This window comes from Myotis yumanensis, unplaced genomic scaffold (assembly GCF_028538775.1).
Source record: "Myotis yumanensis isolate MYYU_CA2020_CCGP unplaced genomic scaffold, mMyoYum1.0.hap1 SCAF_12, whole genome shotgun sequence".
Classification (NCBI taxonomy): Eukaryota; Metazoa; Chordata; class Mammalia; order Chiroptera; family Vespertilionidae; genus Myotis; species Myotis yumanensis.
Genome location: NW_027223763.1, coordinates 44,536,571 through 44,556,195, shown reverse-complemented (window position 1 = coordinate 44,556,195; position 19,625 = coordinate 44,536,571). Strand labels below are relative to the sequence as shown.

At 46.6% G+C, this 19,625-nt stretch overlaps 1 protein-coding gene across 1 annotated transcript in view; it reads right to left on the bottom strand.

The window, feature by feature from the left end:
* The window catches only part of KANK1 (KN motif and ankyrin repeat domains 1), a 191,124-nt gene extending 176,148 nt beyond the window's left edge, over positions 1-14,976 (bottom strand). The window contains exon 1 of the mRNA XM_070431552.1: positions 14,923-14,976. The gene's annotated coding sequence lies outside the window, so the exon portion shown is untranslated. The remainder of the gene's footprint in view (positions 1-14,922) is intronic.
* Positions 14,977-19,625: the final 4,649 nt, after the last annotated feature.

Sequence of the window (19,625 nt, the reverse complement as noted above, 5' to 3'; positions counted from 1 at the left end):
TCTCTCTGGCCGTAAGCAAACAAGACAGCTCTTTTAAGAATTTCCCTCCCAGGGAGATTTACAGTCAGGAAATACTATATCCTGGATGTTCCTTGCTTTATCTTCCCTCCCTGCTCTCCCTGTCCCCTTTCTCCCCTTCCCCCCAAGACACAAACACAATGGCTTAATGATATTGTTTCTTTTCAGACTGAAGCAAAGGAACACATGCCTGGCAGGAAGCAGTAGAGTTAAGAGTCGAGAGCCCCAGAGCCTGCCCACTGCCCTACATTGAATCTCCTCCCTTCAATATGACCAGACTAAAAGTAAAGGTTAAAAATGGGGAAGAAACGGGAAAGAAAAAGCTCTTCTGCGTCACTGAGGGTCAAGGAGAGAAAAGGAGATGCCCAGGATTAAGTTGGATTTGGCATCTTCAACCCGGCCCGGGACCCAAGCCCAGGCTTAAAGGCAGACGTCGCATGTGACTCACAGCGGTTCGTCAGGGCTCTGAGCGGGTGAGCACAGGTATCTGGTCAAATAGGATGTAAGGCCGGAGGTTTACAAGACCTTTTTTTTTTTTTTTAAAGAAAAGGAATGATTCATAAACTATAAACTATATAAACTTCAAGCCCCTTAAGCAGTATTTCCTGCCTTTGCAAGGAAAGTTGGCCAACCAGGAAAGAGTGAGTTTTTTCCATTGAACTAAAGCAAATACTTTCCTGAATCATTACGGGCTGACTAAGAGTCCTCAAGGCCTCTTACTCATTCTTGACTTCAAGAGGTGAACCGTTGGCACACCCTTCGCAACCACCACAGACCCGAGCCCCGGCACGGTGGCACAGTTTCTGAGTGAGATGCCTTGGTTCTCTGGACAGTGTTGAAAAGCTCTACGAGCACATGGGATTCTGTGAAAGGAAAACCGAGGCCTTTCCAATCAGGTTTTCCTGGTTTGCATGAGCCAAACAGTGGCCTTCTGTTTCCTGGGATTGGCCAGAAGAACTCCCTTCCTGTGCCCCCCCCCCCGCCCCCTCGAAAAGGAGAAACAGTCTCTTTCTCTATTAGCCTAAAAATTGATTAAAACTCTCCTGAAGCCCTAGTTCAGGGGTGGGCAACCCCTGGCACACGTGCCAAACATGCCACGCCAGTAACTTTTGCTGGCATGCAAAACCCTCTCTTATAATCTTCCATTTACAATTTTTTTCTTAATATCGACTTTTTTATTTTTCAGATAAATTCAGTGTAGGTGCATCTTAGATAAATAAATAATTTTACACATATGTATACATTAAAAAATAAATGTATTTTTCATCATCATATACTGTGTTTTTGTCGCTCGAATGAATTTTATTATTTCTTCAAGGTTCTTCACATATGTACACCTTAAGAGATATCAAGTAGGCGTAACATGTTCTCAAAAAATTAGGGTTGGCACGCAGAAGAATTTTGAGTCAGAGATTTTGCTGGCTTTGGCACGCACTCACAAAAAGTTTGCCCATCCCTGCCCTAGCTGGTTTGGTTCAGTAGATAGGGTCCCGGGTTCGATTTCAGTCAAGGGCACATATGTTGGTTATAGGCTCCATCCCCGGCCCCAGTTGGGGCGCATGCAGGAGGCAACCAATCCATGTGTCTCTCTCACATCGATGTTTCTCTCACTCCGTCTCTAAAAATCACTGGGAAAAATATCCTCAGGGGAGGATTAACCAAGAAAAAACTCTCCTGAAAAAAGAATACACTGGCCGAAACCAGTTTGGCTCAGTGGATAGAGCGTCGGCCTGTGGACTGAAGGGTCCCAGGTTCGATTCCAGTCAAGGGCATGTACCTGGGTTGTGGGCACATCCCCAGTGGGAGATGTGCAGGAGGCAGCTGATCGATGTTTCTCTCTCATCGATGTTTCTAGCTCTCTATCTCTCTCCCTTCCTCTCTGTAAAAAATCAATAAAATATATTAAAAAAAAATACACTCAATTTGGGGAGGATAACTTACAGCACCCTCGTGGCTCTAAGTTCACACACATAGAACAGGGGACGCCTGTGTGGAGAACACACACCAGGCTCAGACACACACCTGGCAGGTAGGGCCAGATCTTGTTAGGACAAATCTCTTTATAACCGAAATGTGTAAACTGTAGCTGACAGAAGCATCGGATTCCTGATGACCTACGGGCCAGGTTGCCATGCAGTGGGCACCAGACCACGATGACAGCTGATGAATCGAGGCCTTCATGCGGCTGTGGCAGCCTCAGTATATGCTGCTGATGAAATTACACATATTCACTCAACTACCACCGGGCCAATCCATACAAAGGCTAGTCCTCAGGTCTCTGCACTGTGCCTCCCACACACATAGCTTCGTTCCCAGCGTTATGAACAGTTCTCAGATCCCACAACTGCTCCCCTTTCCTCCCCCACCCCCACCCAATAAAAATCTATTAGAACACAAGTCCATGTGATTTCACTGGAGGAATAACCATAAATCCCCTCAACTTAAAAAAAAAAAATGTTTCAATATACAACACTTTCATATCAGTAACTATTTGAATCGCTTCTCCCACTTGCTACTGAAACCCTGCCAAGGCTAAGAAACTTAGTAAATAAAGTTCAATAATTTCTCTCCCAACCTCCTCTCCCCTTGAAGGGATTCAGCAAAGTGGACTCCCACGCGTGAATTTTAATTCTGAACAGAGATCAAAGTGTGGTGTCTCTGGAGGCAGAGAAATCTTATTCCTTCCTCAAGGTCGGAAGCCTGGATTCCCCAAAGACACGTTAGGTATGCCCCCCAGGATTTAATCTTGCCACTGTTGTAGGCGGGCAGGAACAGCACTGGGTGTTAGACTGGTGGACGTCCCACTGGACCTGGGTTCAGCAACCTCGGTACTTGAGTTCTGGCTAGGAAAAAAATCAGAACCAAGACTCCAACTATAAGAGAACATTTATTTATACAATCACAGAGGTAGAAGAAATAATTCGTAGAAGTGGGCTGAGGAAATGAGTTATGGAGGCAAAGGAAGGGCCCTAGGAGCTTGCCAGTGAGGAAGGCAATGGTAATGCTGTGGTGAAGGGGGAAAGGGAGGGGGAGAGAGAGGGGGAGGGGAGGGGATGGGGGGAGAAAGGGAAAGGGAAAGCTGCAGGCATGCTCCCTGCTCCCAGGAAGAGAGCCCTGGGTCCTCCATCCTAAGGGTTTTAAGGGTGGAGATTTTAGGGGAGGTTCCAGGGCATGATCTCAATAGAATATGCATCAGCTTTCCAGGTGGGTCCTTTCAGGGTAGGGATCTCCACTGGCTGATTGGTCAGCCCCAGGGCAGGAGGTCATTATCCAATGAAGCTGCCCTTCAGGTCAGCTGTGGTCCCTTGTCTGGTTTTGCTGCTTTTCTGGGCCAGGAGCTGAAATACAACTGAGGCCTAGATATTATCTCTAGAGAGGAAAAGTGTGTGTGTGTCGGGGGGGGGGGGGGGGGCGGGGGGCGGGCGGAGAGGGTCCAAACCACGTGACCATGGACTTGCTAGGGGAGGAAAGGCCACCCTGGGGGCGAGGACCACACTATAAGTGTCCCTTGCTAGGCACCTGGGGCTTCCCACCCTGGTGGCCTTCTGTACAGTCCTTGCTCTGCTCATGTCTGTCTAACTGCCCACCCACAGCTCTATTTTGGGGAAGGGACATGAGGGACTATTTGGCAGAAAAGTGAGTTTTATGAACAATCCCAGCCCCTAAAAACGGCTTCTTTTAATTAGTTTTTTTTTTCCTTTTTAAATAGGAACAAGCAGCTCTGTTGCGAAGAATGAGTGAGAGAGAATGAGAATGAATGAATTCAAGCTTGATTTCTACTTTTGCTCTATTTTTTCATATTTTCCCCCGAGGTCAAAGTGAGACAGGCTAGTTAGTAAACCAGGAAAATGGAATAGGGAAACTGAGACAGACAGTTAAATGGCCAAGCAGCCTACAGCCATCTAGTAAATCACAAAATTCCTATCTTCCCTAAACCAAGGACACTTAAGAGTGAATGGTTTATAGTTCTCCCCAGTCAGAGGGTAAATAGCTTAAGTCACCCTACTCAGGGTGGCAGTTAGCAGAAATCCAATTAGTGACATTTGCCCCACACCCAAGGTCAGATGAAGTTAAGGGAATAAATTGCATTTTGGCACATTAGCATAAAGTTGATGAATATTCCATTCAGATCCTCCCCAAGACCTTCCCTAAACTCTCAGCCTTTAAAAACCCTCAAAAACGGCAGGTCCAGTCCTAGCCAGTGTGGCCAGTTGGTTGGGTACTGTCCCATGAACCTGGAGGTTGCCAGTTCTACTCCCAGTCAGGGCACATTCCTAGGTTGCTGGCTCAATCCCAGTAGAGGGCGTGCAGGAGGCAGCTAATGTATGTTCCCTCCAGGATGTTTCTCTCCCCCATGCCTCTCTCTAAAATACAGTTTTAAAAATCTTTAAAACAACAACAAAAAACCCCACAAAGGTCCCAGCTCCCAGCATGCTCTCCCTCCCAGGATCACATCCATGCCTTTTCCTTCCTCCTCTCCCTCCCCACAGGTTATGCATCTCCTAAACTCTAAGGGACCCTACAAGGCTCGCAACCAGGCAGTAATGGGCAGTGGCAGCCTGTCCCGGGCTAAACCCCTGTCCCCAACGCTCCCTTTTCTCTGACTTCTTAGTGAGCCAAAGCAGCCCAGCCTAGGCTCATCTCCCCGCCTAGTCCCTCGCCTGTTGCTTCTTCTATCCTAGGACCTTCCTTGTTTCCTGTCCCCAGCTTTAATAAACATCCTCTAAAAGTCACCTGGGCCCTAACTGGTTTGGCTCACTGGATAGAGCGTCAGCCTGCAGACTGAAGGGTCCTGGGTTCGATTCCAGTCAAGGGCGTGTACCTGGGTTGCGGGCATATCCCCAGTGGGGAGTGTGCAGGAGGCAGCTGAATCGATGCTTCTCTCTCATCAATGTTTCTAACTCCATCCCTCTCCCTTCCTCTCTGTAAAAATCAATAAAATATATTTTTTTTAAAAAAAGAGTTTCCTCTCCCAATCAGGTGGTGGATTCTTTAAAAAAAGAAAAGTCACCTGGACTCTCATTGTGAAATCTTTCCCGAACCAAGTCAAGAACCCACACAGGAGCTCTGGCTCACAGATTTCGGGGATTGCAAAGCACATTACAGGCAGCTACAAGGTCATCTACCATCCAGATGGCCTGGAAGGCCAAGCCTAGGAGACTCACTTCGCCCCACTCTTCCGGAGAGGAGAATCGGCATGCTAGAAGAGTTTGAGAAAGCCTTGGGGGTGAAACTGCCAGAAACTCTTTGAAACTGAAGAAACTAGCAAAATTCTTGATAATATCTGTGTGGCAAAAGCTTTTGAATGCCCTCAACCTGGGACCACAGCCAGGCTTCCAGATAAGCTTGGAAGTGACATACATCAATCCTATATTCATCTGTGATCGCCCCAGATAATGAGCCCTTCGGCCAAAAACCATGGCACCGCTCTGAAGAGGGTCTGACTGAGCACTTGGAGCTGTTTGTCACAAAGAAGAAACTATGCAACGCCTACAGGAGCTGAATGACCCCTGGGGCAGCGGCTGCTTTTTGAAGAACAGGCCAAGGCAAGGCCGCTGGCGATGATGAGGCCATGTTCACAAATGTCGAGGGCTGCCCCCCACAGCTGGCTGGGGCGCGGGCATCCACCGAGGCACCATGTTTCTCACAGACTCCAATACCAGTAAAATCAAGGAAGTACTGTTTCCTGCCATGAAACCAGAAGTTAGGGAGAAAATGTAGGAACTGCTGATATACTGGAAAGCACATCAGCTTTGCATTTCTGCAAAAGATCAAGGACTGCAAGGGAATTCTTACATGTTGCTAGTCATTTGGCTCTTGCAGCCACCAGGCAGAGAAAAAGGGAAAGGAATGAAGAATTCCTTTTTCACCCCTTGTTACCAAATAAACCATCTGTCTCTAAAAAAAAAGAAGGTAAACCAACAAGAACAGAGGTTCTTGTGTGCTTCTCAGGGGACCAGATAATTATAAAAAGGGGGATTAGTATGTCTTCTGAGAGTTAAACTAAGCCCCACTGCTCAATTCCATTAACTAAATGGATTTAAAACAAAACAAAAAACCCAACAGAGCTACAGGCTTCCTGACACTTTGAAATATATAACAGTTTCCAATTAACTGATTGCTTCTGTAATGAAAAAAGCATGGATTACGTCACCTGCTATGCTCACGCAGAGTACATACTCACAGGCAGCTCACATGTCTAGTGGCTGAAGTGTTTTAATAAGAGCCTCATTGTCAGGCTTCCCCTACTCAGGACAGTTCTGTTTTCTCCTTCAGTGCCCCTCCCAAACACAAGAACACACACACACACACATACACACGTGAACACGCCAACAAACCTGAGTTTTCCACCTCTCCAGGGCCTTGTCAAGTATAAAATGCTTTCCTGAAAATTATAAAGGTAACTAAAAAGAGAGGAAAACCTATAATAAGATAGAAATAAGAGGGTATCTAATAAATACTGTACTGGAAGGCACAGGGGAGAGAAAGAGAGGGGCCAGATAATATAACCCCCCTAACAGAAAATTGATAGCTACTGTCAAATCTGCAAAATCCAGTAGTATAGACTGGGGCAGTTTAAAATGAAGGCTGCAAATTCTTTGACATTCTTCTCATCAAGTGGAGAGGGTCTCTGTTCCCTCCCCTTGAGTCTGAGCAGGCTTTGTGACTGCTCCAACCAACAGAGCTTGGTAAAAGGGAAGTTAGGTAACTTCTGAGGCCAGGTCATAAAAGGCCATGAAGCTTCCAACTGGTTCAGGGGAGGTGCCCACAGCTTGAGTTCACTGTATGTGTCAACATGAAGCGTGTTTTGGAAGGAGATCAACATTTTAATCGGTGAACTTTGGGTAAAGCAGATTGCCCTCCATAATCTGGGTGGGCCTCATCTAGTCAGATGAAGCCTGGTGAGGACACAAAAACTGGCCTCTCCAGGCAAGAGGAATTCCCCAGCGGACGGCCTTTGGTCTTCATCTGCGCCACTGGCCTCCCGAGCCTCCAATTTGTGAGCCCACATGGCAGATGTTGGACTTGTCAGCCTCTATAATCATGTGAACCAATTCCTTATAATAAGTCTGCTTCTATAATAAACATGTACACATTCTATGGTTCTGTTTCTCTACAGAACCCTGATAGTCATTCACTGCATAATGTCGTTCAGTCAGCACCAGAGCACATATACGGCGGTGGTCCCCTAAGATTATAATGGACCTGAAAGTTTCTTATCACCTAGTGATAAAGTCATAAAGTTATAGCGCGATGCATTATTCATGTGTTTGTGGTGAAGCTGGTGTAAACAAACCTAACATACTTCCAATCATATGAAAAAAATGTTCCTGGTTTATATACTATATTTTTCATTATTACTTTAGAGTATACTTTTCCTACTTATTAAAAAAGTTTGCTGTGCCTCAGTTGGTTGGGTGTCATCCCATGCACAGAAATGATTTCAGATTCCATTCCCAGTCAGGGCACATACCCAGGTTGCAGGTTCAATCCCTGGATGGGGCACATACAGGAGACAGCCAATCAATGTTTCTCTCTCTCTTTCTTTCCCTTCCTCTCTCTCTCTAAAATCGATAAAAACATGTCCTCGGATGGGGATTTTTAAAAGAAAGTTTGCTATAAAACTATGCCATGTTACGCAGCCAGCAGCCTCATACTTTGTCTCTTTATCGCATCACTTTCTCGTGTGCTTGATTGAATCTTGTGTTTTGTACAGTAACATGCTGTTCAAGTGTTTGTAGCCTCGGAACAACAGTCTAGGTGTATAGTAGGCTACACCATCTAGGTTTGTGAAGTTCACTCTTTGATGTTCGCACAACAAAATCACCAGCAGACTGTACCCCCATCGTTATATTATGTCAGGGGTAGGGAACCGTTTCTCTGCCAAGGGCCATTTGGATATTTGTAACTTCACTAGAGGCCCAGAGCATGAAAATTCATGCACTGGAGGGGGGCCCCTCAGCCTGGCCTGCCCCCTCTCACAGTCCGGGAGCCCTCAGGGGAGGGAGGCGACCCGGCGATCAGGGGAAGGCGATGCCCCATCACACCTCTGCTGCTGCCACTGACGACAGCGCAAGCCTCGGGCGGCCCTGGTTACCTGAGCCTCGAGCCGGCCCTGGGCAGCTGGGGGGCTGTGGAGACTGGGCGGGGGGGGGGGGGGGGGGGTCTCTGGAGGCAGGCGGGCCCGGCGCACCTGCCGCCCCAGTGGAGCTGAGGGGACTGGGCGCCGCCATCTTGTGGCTGTGGGCACCTCCATCTTTGAGGGCGTGGTAGTCAATTAGCATATTCCCTCCTTATTGGCTGTGGGTGCCACTATCTTTTAGGACGGGGCAGTCAATTAACATATTCCCTCCTTATTAGCTGTGGGCACTGCCATCTTTGTGATGGCATGAGGGTCAATTAGTGTATTCCCTCTTTATTAGATAGGATTCCTGGGCCATACAAAATTATCAACTTAAAAATTAGCCAGCTGTATTTGGTCAAACATTTAATTAACTCACCTCTAATGCCTTGGCAGGGCCAGACCAAATGATTTTGCGGGCCTTATATAACCCACGGGCCAGACGCTCCCACCCCTGCATTATGTGGGGCATGACTATACATGGAGGAATCTGGATGGCCACCATGCTTAAGTTATCATATGTATATCAATAGTCAACACTGAGTGCAGCCTTTTAGCCATCCCCTGCCAAGGCCTACAAAGCCTTCTTAGACCCAGACCAGCCCATTCACCAGCTAAGTGCCACAGGGACCTCAGACATCATGCAGAGCAAAAGCACCCAGCAAGCCCTGCCTGAATCCATACTACCATGAAAAAATTGTTTAAGCCACTAAATGTCAAGGTAATTTGTTCAACAATAACAATCAGAAGACCTAAAAACATAGTCAACAGTAAGACACCTGAAAAGAGACTATACTCTGAACTAGGATCAGAGGAGTGATGGGATTTCACTTTCATTTTAAACCATTCTTTGTTTTTTTTTTCATTCTTACAATGTGCAAACATGACTTCGGAAACCTAATAACAAGGTATTATATAACTAAAATTTGCTAAGACAGTAGAACTTAAAAATGCTTCTAACACACACAAAATATATAGTGATGATGTGTTAACTGTGTACATATATCAAATCATCATGATGTACACTTTAAATAGCTTACAATTTTATTTGTCAATTATGCCTCAATAAAGCTGGGGGGAAATTTTTAAGAATCAAAGGGACAACAGAAAACATGCTTAGCACATATTGTGTATCAGGCAGTCTTCTAAATACTCTATGTGTTTTAACTCATTTAACTCTCACAATAACCCCATGAGAGGGGGGGTGACTTTATTTTGCCCATTTTAGACATGGGAAATTAAGGCACAGACAGGTTCAGTAACTGCACCAACATCACACATCAAATGGCAAAACCTAGATTCAAACCAGTCAGTCTGGGCCCAGAGCTGCATTTCCACAAAGATCACCCACCAGGCTAGTTCAGCAGTCACAAGCCACTGGATAAAGGTACAGTCTCAAAGTGCACTTACCTGGGTCTCCAAGCATGTGACTGACCACACTTACTATGCGTCAAGCACTGCTGGGCTGCCTTGTTTCTCAAAGCCTAGCTAACCTGCAGTGCTCTCTACTCTCCACCTGTACAGTTTTCAAGGCCCAAGGTCCCTAAATATCACCGAATCTCTCCACTCAGCATTCATTTCTCCACCCTCTACATTTCCAGAATGAACCATTGACAGCACGTACTTCCCTCCTTCTGACTCCTACCACAATTCTGTATCTATCTCCCCGCTTGCTATGAACTCTGTGAGATTCTTTGCTCTCAACACTTCTTCTACCTTTATATTAGTTTATCTTCAATATCTTCCAGACAAAGAATGGTAAGGAAACAGCAGTAACCCCATGGTCCAGAGTGGTCTGTGAACTAATACATTAATCTCTCCCCTTGAGAATGGCTCAGTAGTCTCTTCTCTTTAGAGATACCTGCTCTCTAGCCACTTTCTTTTTCTTTTAAATTTAAATTCTTATTGTTTAAAGTATTACATATGTCTCCCTTTTTCCCCCTTGACCTCTCCCCGACTGCTCCCACCCCACTTTCTAAAGACAGCTTTAAAGCTCAGCTCAAGTCTTAATGTTTATGGAAGCCAATCTTAACCGACCAGGCAAGAAAGGCCTCTTTTGACTCAGAACTCATATAAGCATTCCGTATCTGTTAAGTAAACTTGACACTCCTATGTCACATATAAGAATTCTGCCTAAGTGGTATTGTTAATTTTTATACAGAATTTCTGATCACACTTAACTGTACGATCCTTCTTATATCACCTAAAGCTCCTAGCTCTGTACCTTTGCAAAAAGTATCCTATAAAGAAAAATACTACGTGAGTAGTAAATGAGATCACAACAAAGTCACTTTTACACTATTTATCAAGAAGATATCAGGGTCACCCGGCTGGTGTGGCTCAGTGGTGAGCAGTGACCTAGGAACCAAGAGCCTGGGTCCAGAGCTCCATTTCCACAAAGATCACCAGGCTCGTTCAGCAGTGACAAGCCCAGGTTGTGCACATGCCTGGGTTGCTGGCTCAATTACCAGTATAGGGCATGCAGGGGAGGCAGCTGATCCATGATGTTTATCTCTTGCCAATGTTTCTATCTCTCTATTTCTCTCCCTTCCTCTCTCTCTTTTCTCTCTCTCTCTCTCTCTCTCTCTCTCTTCTCTCTCTTTGTCAAATCAATACAACATATCCTCAGATGAGGATTTAAAAAAAGAAAATACAGTAATTAATAAATAATAATACAAGAATAAGCTGTTTCACATACAACTGTAAAACTACTTTTGCCCCACCCTGTATACCAGTAATACTACAAAATTTAACACACATTTCCAATGTTGGGTAAATTATTAAATGAAAACATAACCATGACATTGTGGACCTGTATAGGAAGTAAAAGTCATAAAGACTGGAGCAACATTAAGATATAGTGTTAATATACAAACAAAATTAAATATTAGGATTATAACTCCATAAAAATATGAACAGACATGGAAAAGCACTGGAATCAAACACAAGAGAAATAATCAGTCTGCTGAGATCGATTAATATGGGTCACCTTTTGTCCATTTGCCAAAATCTCCTTACCAGTAAGTCTACTGCTTTTGCAATTTAAAAAAGGATACGACAGCCCTGGCCTGCGTGGCTCAGTTGGTTGGGCGTCTCCCATGCACTGAAAGATTGCTGGTTCGATTCCCAATCAGGGTACACGCCTGGGTTGCAGGTTCAATCCCTGGTTGGGGCATGGAGGAGGCAGCTGATCTAATGATGTTTCTCATACCTCTCTCTCTCTCTCTCTCTCTCTCTCTCTCTCTTCCCCCTCCCTTCCTCTTTCTCTAAAAATCAATTTAAAAATCTTAAAAAAAAAAAGAATAGGACAAAACTCTCATATACTGCTGTTTGAAGTATAAACTATATTGCAACCTGTTTAGCTGTATATGCTAAACTGAACACTAGAACTCAGCAATTCTACTCCTGAGGACATTCCCAATACAAATACAAATGTGTACAGGTATATCAAGACATGTACTAGAATGTTCAGTCACACAATTCACCACCGACAAAATCTGGAAATGACTCAATGCCCATCAACCCTAGAATGGATAAATAAATCGGGGTAGGATTACACAATGGAGTATTGGCCAGCAATGATAATTATTGAACTATAGCCATATGCAATGTTGAGAAAAAGAAACGATATATATCCACTACTCTTGGATATTAGGCAAAACTAATCTATGGTTAGACTATCCCTTGGGGATAGTGACTGGAAAGGAGCATGAGGGTTCTTCTGCAATAGGCAGAACACAGTGTTCTGTTCCTGGATCCTGGTGCTGGTTGTAAGTTTATGTTCATTTTGTAAATATTTGTCATATTGTATGTTATAGTTCAATTTTTTAAATTACATTAAAAAAAAAGAGATGGCATAAGCCAAGCTACCCACACATGAGGCATGAAATTTCCTATAACATTTGAAACCAGTTGGCTTCTTTATTTGACTGCAGAGCGGAAGAGAAGTGTGGTGGCTGTTGCGTAATTTACCTAGCTTCAACTCCGCTCACTAAAATGTGATTTTTTTAAAGCATGCACAAATAATCCAACAAATGCCTGAGTGAAATATATGTTACTTTTTACTGAGATCCCTTTGGCTGCCTCTGAATCTGCTCATCCCACAGCTACTCCACTTTAACAGGCCTGGGCTCCCACAACAGGCTCCTGTTAGCCAGACTCCTGCCCCCTCCCCCATTCCTTGAATTTCCTTCAACTACCAGCGGTTCTCAACCTGTGGGTCTCGACCCCTTTGGCGGTCGAACGACCCTTTCTTTCACAGGGGTCCCCTAAGACCATCCTGCATATCAGATGTTTACATTACGATTCATAACAGTAGCAACATTACAGTTATGAAGTAGCAACGAAAATAATTTTATGGCTGGGTCACAACATGAGGAACTGTATTTAAAGGGCCAGAAGGTTGAGAACAACTGAACTAGACCCTTTCCCATTCTCCTCCTCCCTGGACTAGGGGATTAATGCATGAGCAGTTTAGTTCATGTGACTATCTGTGAGTAGATGTTGAAATGAACCTCTTCTACTGGCCTTTTGCCTGTGATTTCTTTCTTTGGGGCCATTTTGGATGATTTAAAACAAAACTATTTTTAAATTTGCAGTCCCTTTTTCCCCTCTATCATCTCCCCTCCCCACCCCCACCCCAACTCACTTTGGCTGAAGCAGAACCTCAACTAGAGTGATCTGTGGACTTGGCAAATCTAGAGTGCAGAAAGTGTCCCAAAGCAACCCTGTGGCCTATGAGGATAAATCACATTCCTAATTTGTGTATTTTTACATATATATCTTTTTAAATTGATTTTAGAGAGGGGAAGGGTGAGAAGAGAAAGAAACATCAATGTGAGAAATATCATTGTTGCCTCCAATACCCACCTAGACTGGGGAAGGAACCAGCAACCTGGGTATGTGCCCGGACCTGGAATTGAACCAATTAATGGGACAACTAAGCCACACTGTCCAGGGCTAATTTGTGTGTCCTTAAAGGAGGCATTCACTCCTCCCCTAGGGGATTCTCCTCCATCCTTACACATTTTTTAAAATATATTTTTATTGATTTCAGAGAGAGGAAGGGAGAGATAGAAACATCAATGATGAGAATCACTGATCGGCTGCCGCCTGCACGCGCCCCACACTGGAGATGGAGCACGTGAGCAACCTGGGCATGTGGCCTGAGAGGGAATGGAACCATGACCTCCTGGTTCATAGGTCCTCACTCAACCTCAGAGCCACGCCTGCCAGGCTCCTCAGACATTTTAATCTTGACATAGGACAGCCCATACTTAATTTTTCTTGCACTGCCTCGGCAGCAGCACCTTTCCCCAAATCTATTAAGTGTAAAAGGACTGAAGGTAACTTCTGTTTGCTCAGTCTCTATCTTGGGAAAACTTCACCTTAAAATGAGGGACTACTAGGCTTGGGCGGGGGGGCGGGGAGGATGGCGAGTGACTGCTAATGGATAACTGCTAATGGGTATAGGGTTTCTTTTTGGAAAATGTCTGGAATTAGGTAGTAATGATGACTGCATAACTTTGTGAATATACTAAAAACCCCTGAATTGTACACTTTAAAAGGATAAGTTTATGGCATGTTTATTATATCTCATTTTTTAAAATAAAGGTGAAAGAGTGTCCAACTTTTTTAGAAAAAAGGAACTAACAGGTAAAGTGCTAAGTACCACATAAAAATCAAGTTGAATAAACTCCTAATTAAAAATGAGAAAACCGGCTCTGATTTCAATCCAGCTCAGAGGTAGGGGACGGGAGGGGGCGGGGGGAGTGGGTGTAAGTGAGGCAAGAAACTGCACAATGACAGACCTGCACGACGAACCTCCCTTGTTAGTCTAGCGCTCTCGTCCTAAAACAACGTTTCTTTAATACAAGATGAACCTCCGAGGAGACGATGTGCAGAGAGCGAGCCCTGGGGGACGCCATAGGTTGTTTTTCATAACTCGGCCAAAGCCCTCACCCAGTCACCCCGGCGCAGCAGAGCTCGGGCTGACCTGCCGGACTCCCCGCGGAGAGTGGCCTCGGGGTTCCACGCGGACCCGGCGGAGAGGATGAGCGGGGAGGAGGGGGGAGGTGGCTGCCCGAGCGCAGCACTCCCTGCGCGTCTGCCGACTCGGCGTGTTGGAGGGGGCGCTCAGGGGCCAGGTCCGCTTCAGGGCACGCGCACCCTCCCTCGACCGGACGTTGCGGACCCACCAGAAGCCCACGCCGTCCCGACCTAGTCCCGAGGGCCCGAGGCCGAGTTCCCACACCCCTCCCCCACCTGCCGGCCCCTCCGACCGCGGCCCGAGTCCTCTCCGAGTCGGCTGAGGGCGACTCGAGGCCACCTGCCGCTCCGGAACAGAGATTAAGAGGGCGACCGCCTGCCCTCCCGTGGAGCGGAGAACTTCTCGGGGAGACGTCTCGGAGGGAATCTCCCACCCCATCCCGAGCGGATCAAAGGGCCCGGGGGCATCAAAAGGCCGTGCGCTCCGGCCGGACTTTCCCGCTGCCCGGAGCCGGGCGCGCCGCGCTCCCCTTCCACACGGACCCAGCCCCGCGGCGCAGCGAGCGCCAAACCCCGGTGACCCCGTCCCTAGGCCCGCTCTGGGGCCGCCCAGGGAGCCGGCGAGAGGGATCCGCGGGGCTGCCCTCCGCCCCCGCCACGGCCGCCGTGCGCCCCCGGCGCGCGCCAACTTGGCCCGGCTGGGCGGAGGCCGGGCCGGCGCAGGAGCCGGAGCCCGGGTGGCCCGCGCCCACCCCGCGGGGAAAAGGGCGCAGCGAGTCCCCGGCTGCACTCACCTCCGCGCGCTCCTCCCGTCCTGCCGAGCCGGGCGCGCCGCTCGCGGGCTCCGCCGGCTCCGGGACCTCGGAGGAGGGCGGGGCGGAGGGGGCGGAGCCGGCCGGCTGCCCAGCGCCAGAATTAAACACCGAAACGCTCGGTAGCCACCCGGCCCTGCAAACGCGGCTTACGGCGCAGAAGTCGGGGGAGGCTGGTCAACCTCAGACGCCGGGTGAGGAATGCCTGTGGCTGCTCCCGGAGCGCGGCGGGAGGGAGCCCCAGGCGGCCCCTGAAACCTCCGGGAGCCGCGGCTCTCCGAGCGCTTTGTACCCCGGGACCGGCCGGCGGGCGGGCGGCCTCAGTGCGCCTGCGCGCGGCCCCAAGCTCACCGAACCCACGAGGCACCTCTTCTCACCTCCTCCGAGATCCCCGACCCGGCCCGCCAGCCTCTGCACCGCCGGAACCAGGCCCAGGAATTCCCTCCGCACTTTCCTCTGCCCACGTGTGTTTACTTTTACCCCGAGGGAGGGAATGAGCCCATCCCCCGCCCCCTTGAAACTTGCTTCAGTTCAGATCTATTATCTCTGAGCGGGAGGCGTCCCCGGACGCCGCAGGGGTGGCAGGTTAACACTCCCGTCCGTCCTGCGCCTTTTTACTGCAGCCTTTCACTCCGCTGAGAATGTGCTCTGCAGTGGTCGGGTGGTTTTCTGGCCGGGAGTGAGAAAGGGATTGTGGAGCGTGCAGGGGTCTCGTCTCCTGCAGGTGCCTGAGCGGGACAGTCTCTGGGGCCTCAGCAGCCTCCCGCCGTTCCCCGAACCGGCCTCGTGTCTCCCGTGCGTTCGCTCCTGCCCCGCCCCGGCACGGAATCCTCCGTGGAAAGCAGAGGATGCGTGTCCAGAGGGCGCAGGTGTTGAGGGGCTGCAGAGAAAACGCAGTGCCCGCCTCGGGAACCCATTACCGAACCAGGACGTCTGACACTGGATTCAGAGCAATCTCACTGGGTGCAGGAGAGACGAGTAGGGGTTAAGTGGCCGTGATTTGAGTCTTCTTTCAAATTGAAGATGGTTTGAATAAACAGGACGGGAGGATGCCAATGAAAACCAACTAAGACAAACACCATTAATGCCAGCTCTCTAATCACTGACAGTCAGTGATTAGAGACAGAGGGGGGGGGGCTCTCCCAAGTTCTCCTGCAGAGCGCACGCCCAGCTGGGCCTTACACCCCTCACAGCTTTTTGCTAGTAGGTTAAAGTGAAGAGTCACCAAACTCCACAAGTTGAAATGCTGGCCTCTGGGGGGAAGAGGCTGGCAAAATCAGTGCTTCTCTACTTGTTCTTGGCAAAGCACACCTGCAAATTCCTGAAATTGATGACCCCTGCCTGTTAAGAAGACAGGCAAAGGGCAGCTCAAAGATACTGGGGACAGGAAATCTTATTTTAGTCTTAGCCTGGCTGCCGGCTCACCAGGTAATAGTAAATAAACTTCTGGGCCTCTGTTTCTTCATCTGTAGAACAGGATGTATGGATTCAGTAGGTCCTTTCTAAAATCTCCCCCTCACTCCTCCCCAGATGTCTATGAAAAACACACAGAGAGAAACTTCTTCACAAGGTGAGGAGTGGGGAGGGGAAAATCGGGCGGGGGGGGGGGGGGGGGCGGAGAGGAGACTCCTGCATATATAAAGTGCCTGCACCCTGTATTTCTTCTTCCTTACAGTCAGTAAGCATTTATTTCATAGGCCTTCAAATGTTGGCAACTCTAATCCATCAAAAGTAGGGCAGATCCAGAGTTTTTAGTGGATTTATATTTGAAAAATCTTCATTTTTCAGTCATTTTTCTATTGAGATACAATTCACATAAATTTACTCTTATAAGGTATAACTCCATGATTTTCAATTATTCACAAAGTTACGCAACCATCACCACTTATCAGATAGAAGTAAGGATCTCTTACAACTCGATAATTCCAGAACACTGTCAGCACTCCAATATAAAGAAATCCATTACAGTCATTCCCCAGTCCCTCCACCCTCACCTTTAGTCCCAGATAACCAGTAATCTACTTTCTCTCTCTATGGATTTGCCTGTTCTCACATTTCATACAATAGACATCCTTTGGGTCTGGCTTCTTAAATTTAACACAATATTTGCCAGGTTCGCTCATGCTGTAGCATTGGTACTTCATTCCTTTTTATATCTGAATAATGTTCCCTTGTATGGACAATACCATTATTTACCCATGCATGCATTGATGGACATTTTAGATTGTCCCTACTTTTTGACTCTTAGGAATAATGCTGCTGTGAAATTTCATGTACAAGTTTTGTATAAACGTTTGTTTTCATTTCTCTTGAGTGTATATCTAGGAGTAGAATGTCTTGGCTAAATGGTAACTCTATAATTAACTTTTTGAGGAAGTAAAATTTTTTCAAAGTGGCTATACTATTTTACATTCTCATTATGAGGGTTTTAATTTCTCCAAATTCTTGACAGCAGTTGTTACAGTCATCATTTTGATTATTTATATCCTACTAGGTATGAAGTGGTATCTTCTGGTTTCGATTTGCATTTCCCTAATGACTAATGATGTTGAGCATCTTTTCATAATCTTACTGGCCATTTGTATATCTTTGGAAAAATGTCTATTCAATCCTTTACCCATTTTTATTTTATTTTATTTTTTATTTTTTTTCAAGTGCATATAATATTCAATCAACATTATGAGGGAAAAAGTGTCCCAGAAACATTTATTCCTAAGCTGCTTCAACACTGAACTGTTCCTTAGGCCCTGCTCTATCTTAAAGTACCTTTAAAATGGCTCCAGTAATGGGTGTTCCAGGTCAGCCCAGTTTGACATCCCAAGGCACAGAAGGGGTTGTTCCCTCCCCACCCCACCCATTAGCCCACCCACCTGCCCCAAAAGGGTGTTTTTCTAGAAAAGCACAACTAGATGAGCTGAATTCTTTACCCATTTTTAAATGTTTATTGTTGAGTTGTGAGAGGTCTTTACTTATATCTGATAAGTGATACTAGTCCTTTATCTGATATATGATTTGTAAATTTTTCTCCCATTCTGTGGATTGTCTTTTCAATTTCTTTATAGTATCCTTTGAAACACATATTTTTTATCTGATAGTCACTAACACTTATGTTATAAGTTAACACAATAGTTTTTCAGACCATAATAGTAATACATACCCATTATAAGAAAAAAAAACTTTGGAAAAAGATAAAACAGGATAAAGAAGAAATAACAATCACTTATGGCTCTATCACCTAGGTATAGCCACTGTTAAGATTATAGAAGATTTCCTTCAGCCCCTTCCCTTTTTTAAACTTTTATTGTTGACACTATTACAGATGTCCCCATTCCTCTCCCCCTTTGCCCACCTACACCCAGCCCTCGCCCCCCCCCCCCCATTCCCTCTAGCCACAGGCCCTTTTTTCACACACATTATTTATTTATTTGCTATCTCTCTATGCGTGGGGTCATAATGAGGACTGTCTTTTCTGGCAGCATCCCCCGTGTTCAGAACCTTCTCCTCTCCCTCTTTTCCCATCAAACCTAATTTGGCCAGTGTTCATTCCCTCTGGATTGAGTTAAGCTAATCTGGTACATTAAGAATACATCTAACCACAATTATACAAGATTTGCAGTTAAAGAGCATCTGCTCCAGTTCTTTGATATACACTGTCAGACTACTTGCATGGTGGACCTTCATATAAAGCACTTAGGTATCTGCTGCACACTAGGAATTGTGTGCAAATAGCAGTAGCCAGCTCCTTGTCTATGAAGTGGGAATAATACCACTGTGCCTGCTTAGCCAAATTGCAGTGAGGATCAAGCCTTGCAGAGAGAGTGGGCCCGGAATGGGCCTTGGGTATGTTGCAGATAGGAATCTAGACGCCCCCAGTGTCCTGTATACCAGGCCCCTAAGGTCCATGGCAGCCAGGAGATCAATCAGGAGAGAGTGAGGAAGACGCCCAGGCAAGAAGCCACCAAAGTCCTACCAGGCCTTCAGGGCAGGCTCTGAAAGTAACTTCTTTCCTCATACTCTTCATTTCTCCTTTTTTTTTTTTTAATAGTGGATTCCACAGTTATCATTGACATTTTTTAAAAGTTTTTGTCATCCTCAAATATGTTAGAGATGTAAGGGTAGGGGTTTTATCTGGCTTCATGAAAGAGAAACTGTGATAGCAAGAATATGAGTGTGTGTGTGTGTGTGTGTGTGTGTGTGCACGTGTGCTCCTACCGGAGCAAACCTGGGTCACAAGTGAGTCTCAAAGAAAAAGTAAACTGGGGAGCAGGGAGGACTGTGCAGTTGCCACAGCAGGACTCACCACCTGCGATCCTTTTCCGATGTCGACCTTGGGGTTCTAGATTTTACTATGGAAAGCTCTGTGTTCCCTCACTCTCGCCATAGTCTTACTGCCACTAAGGAGTCTTCTTTTTAAGAACATATATTAATATTACAAAATGCTAGTCGGTAACTCACAACCTGGAAGACTTGCCTCCTGCCAGTGGCTCTTGGTTTCCTCTTCCAAAACAGTGCTGTCACCTGCCTGGTTGGAGAAAGCTAGAATGGGAAGCAGAAGGGAAGGGCCCCTATGGCGGGCTCTGCTCCTATAGTTCTATATCCCAGAGCTCAGACCTCAGATTTCACTAGTTGGTTTTCCACTTTATAAGCATTATGAAGCTTAGGGAATGTCAAAGCCAGTTGCTGCC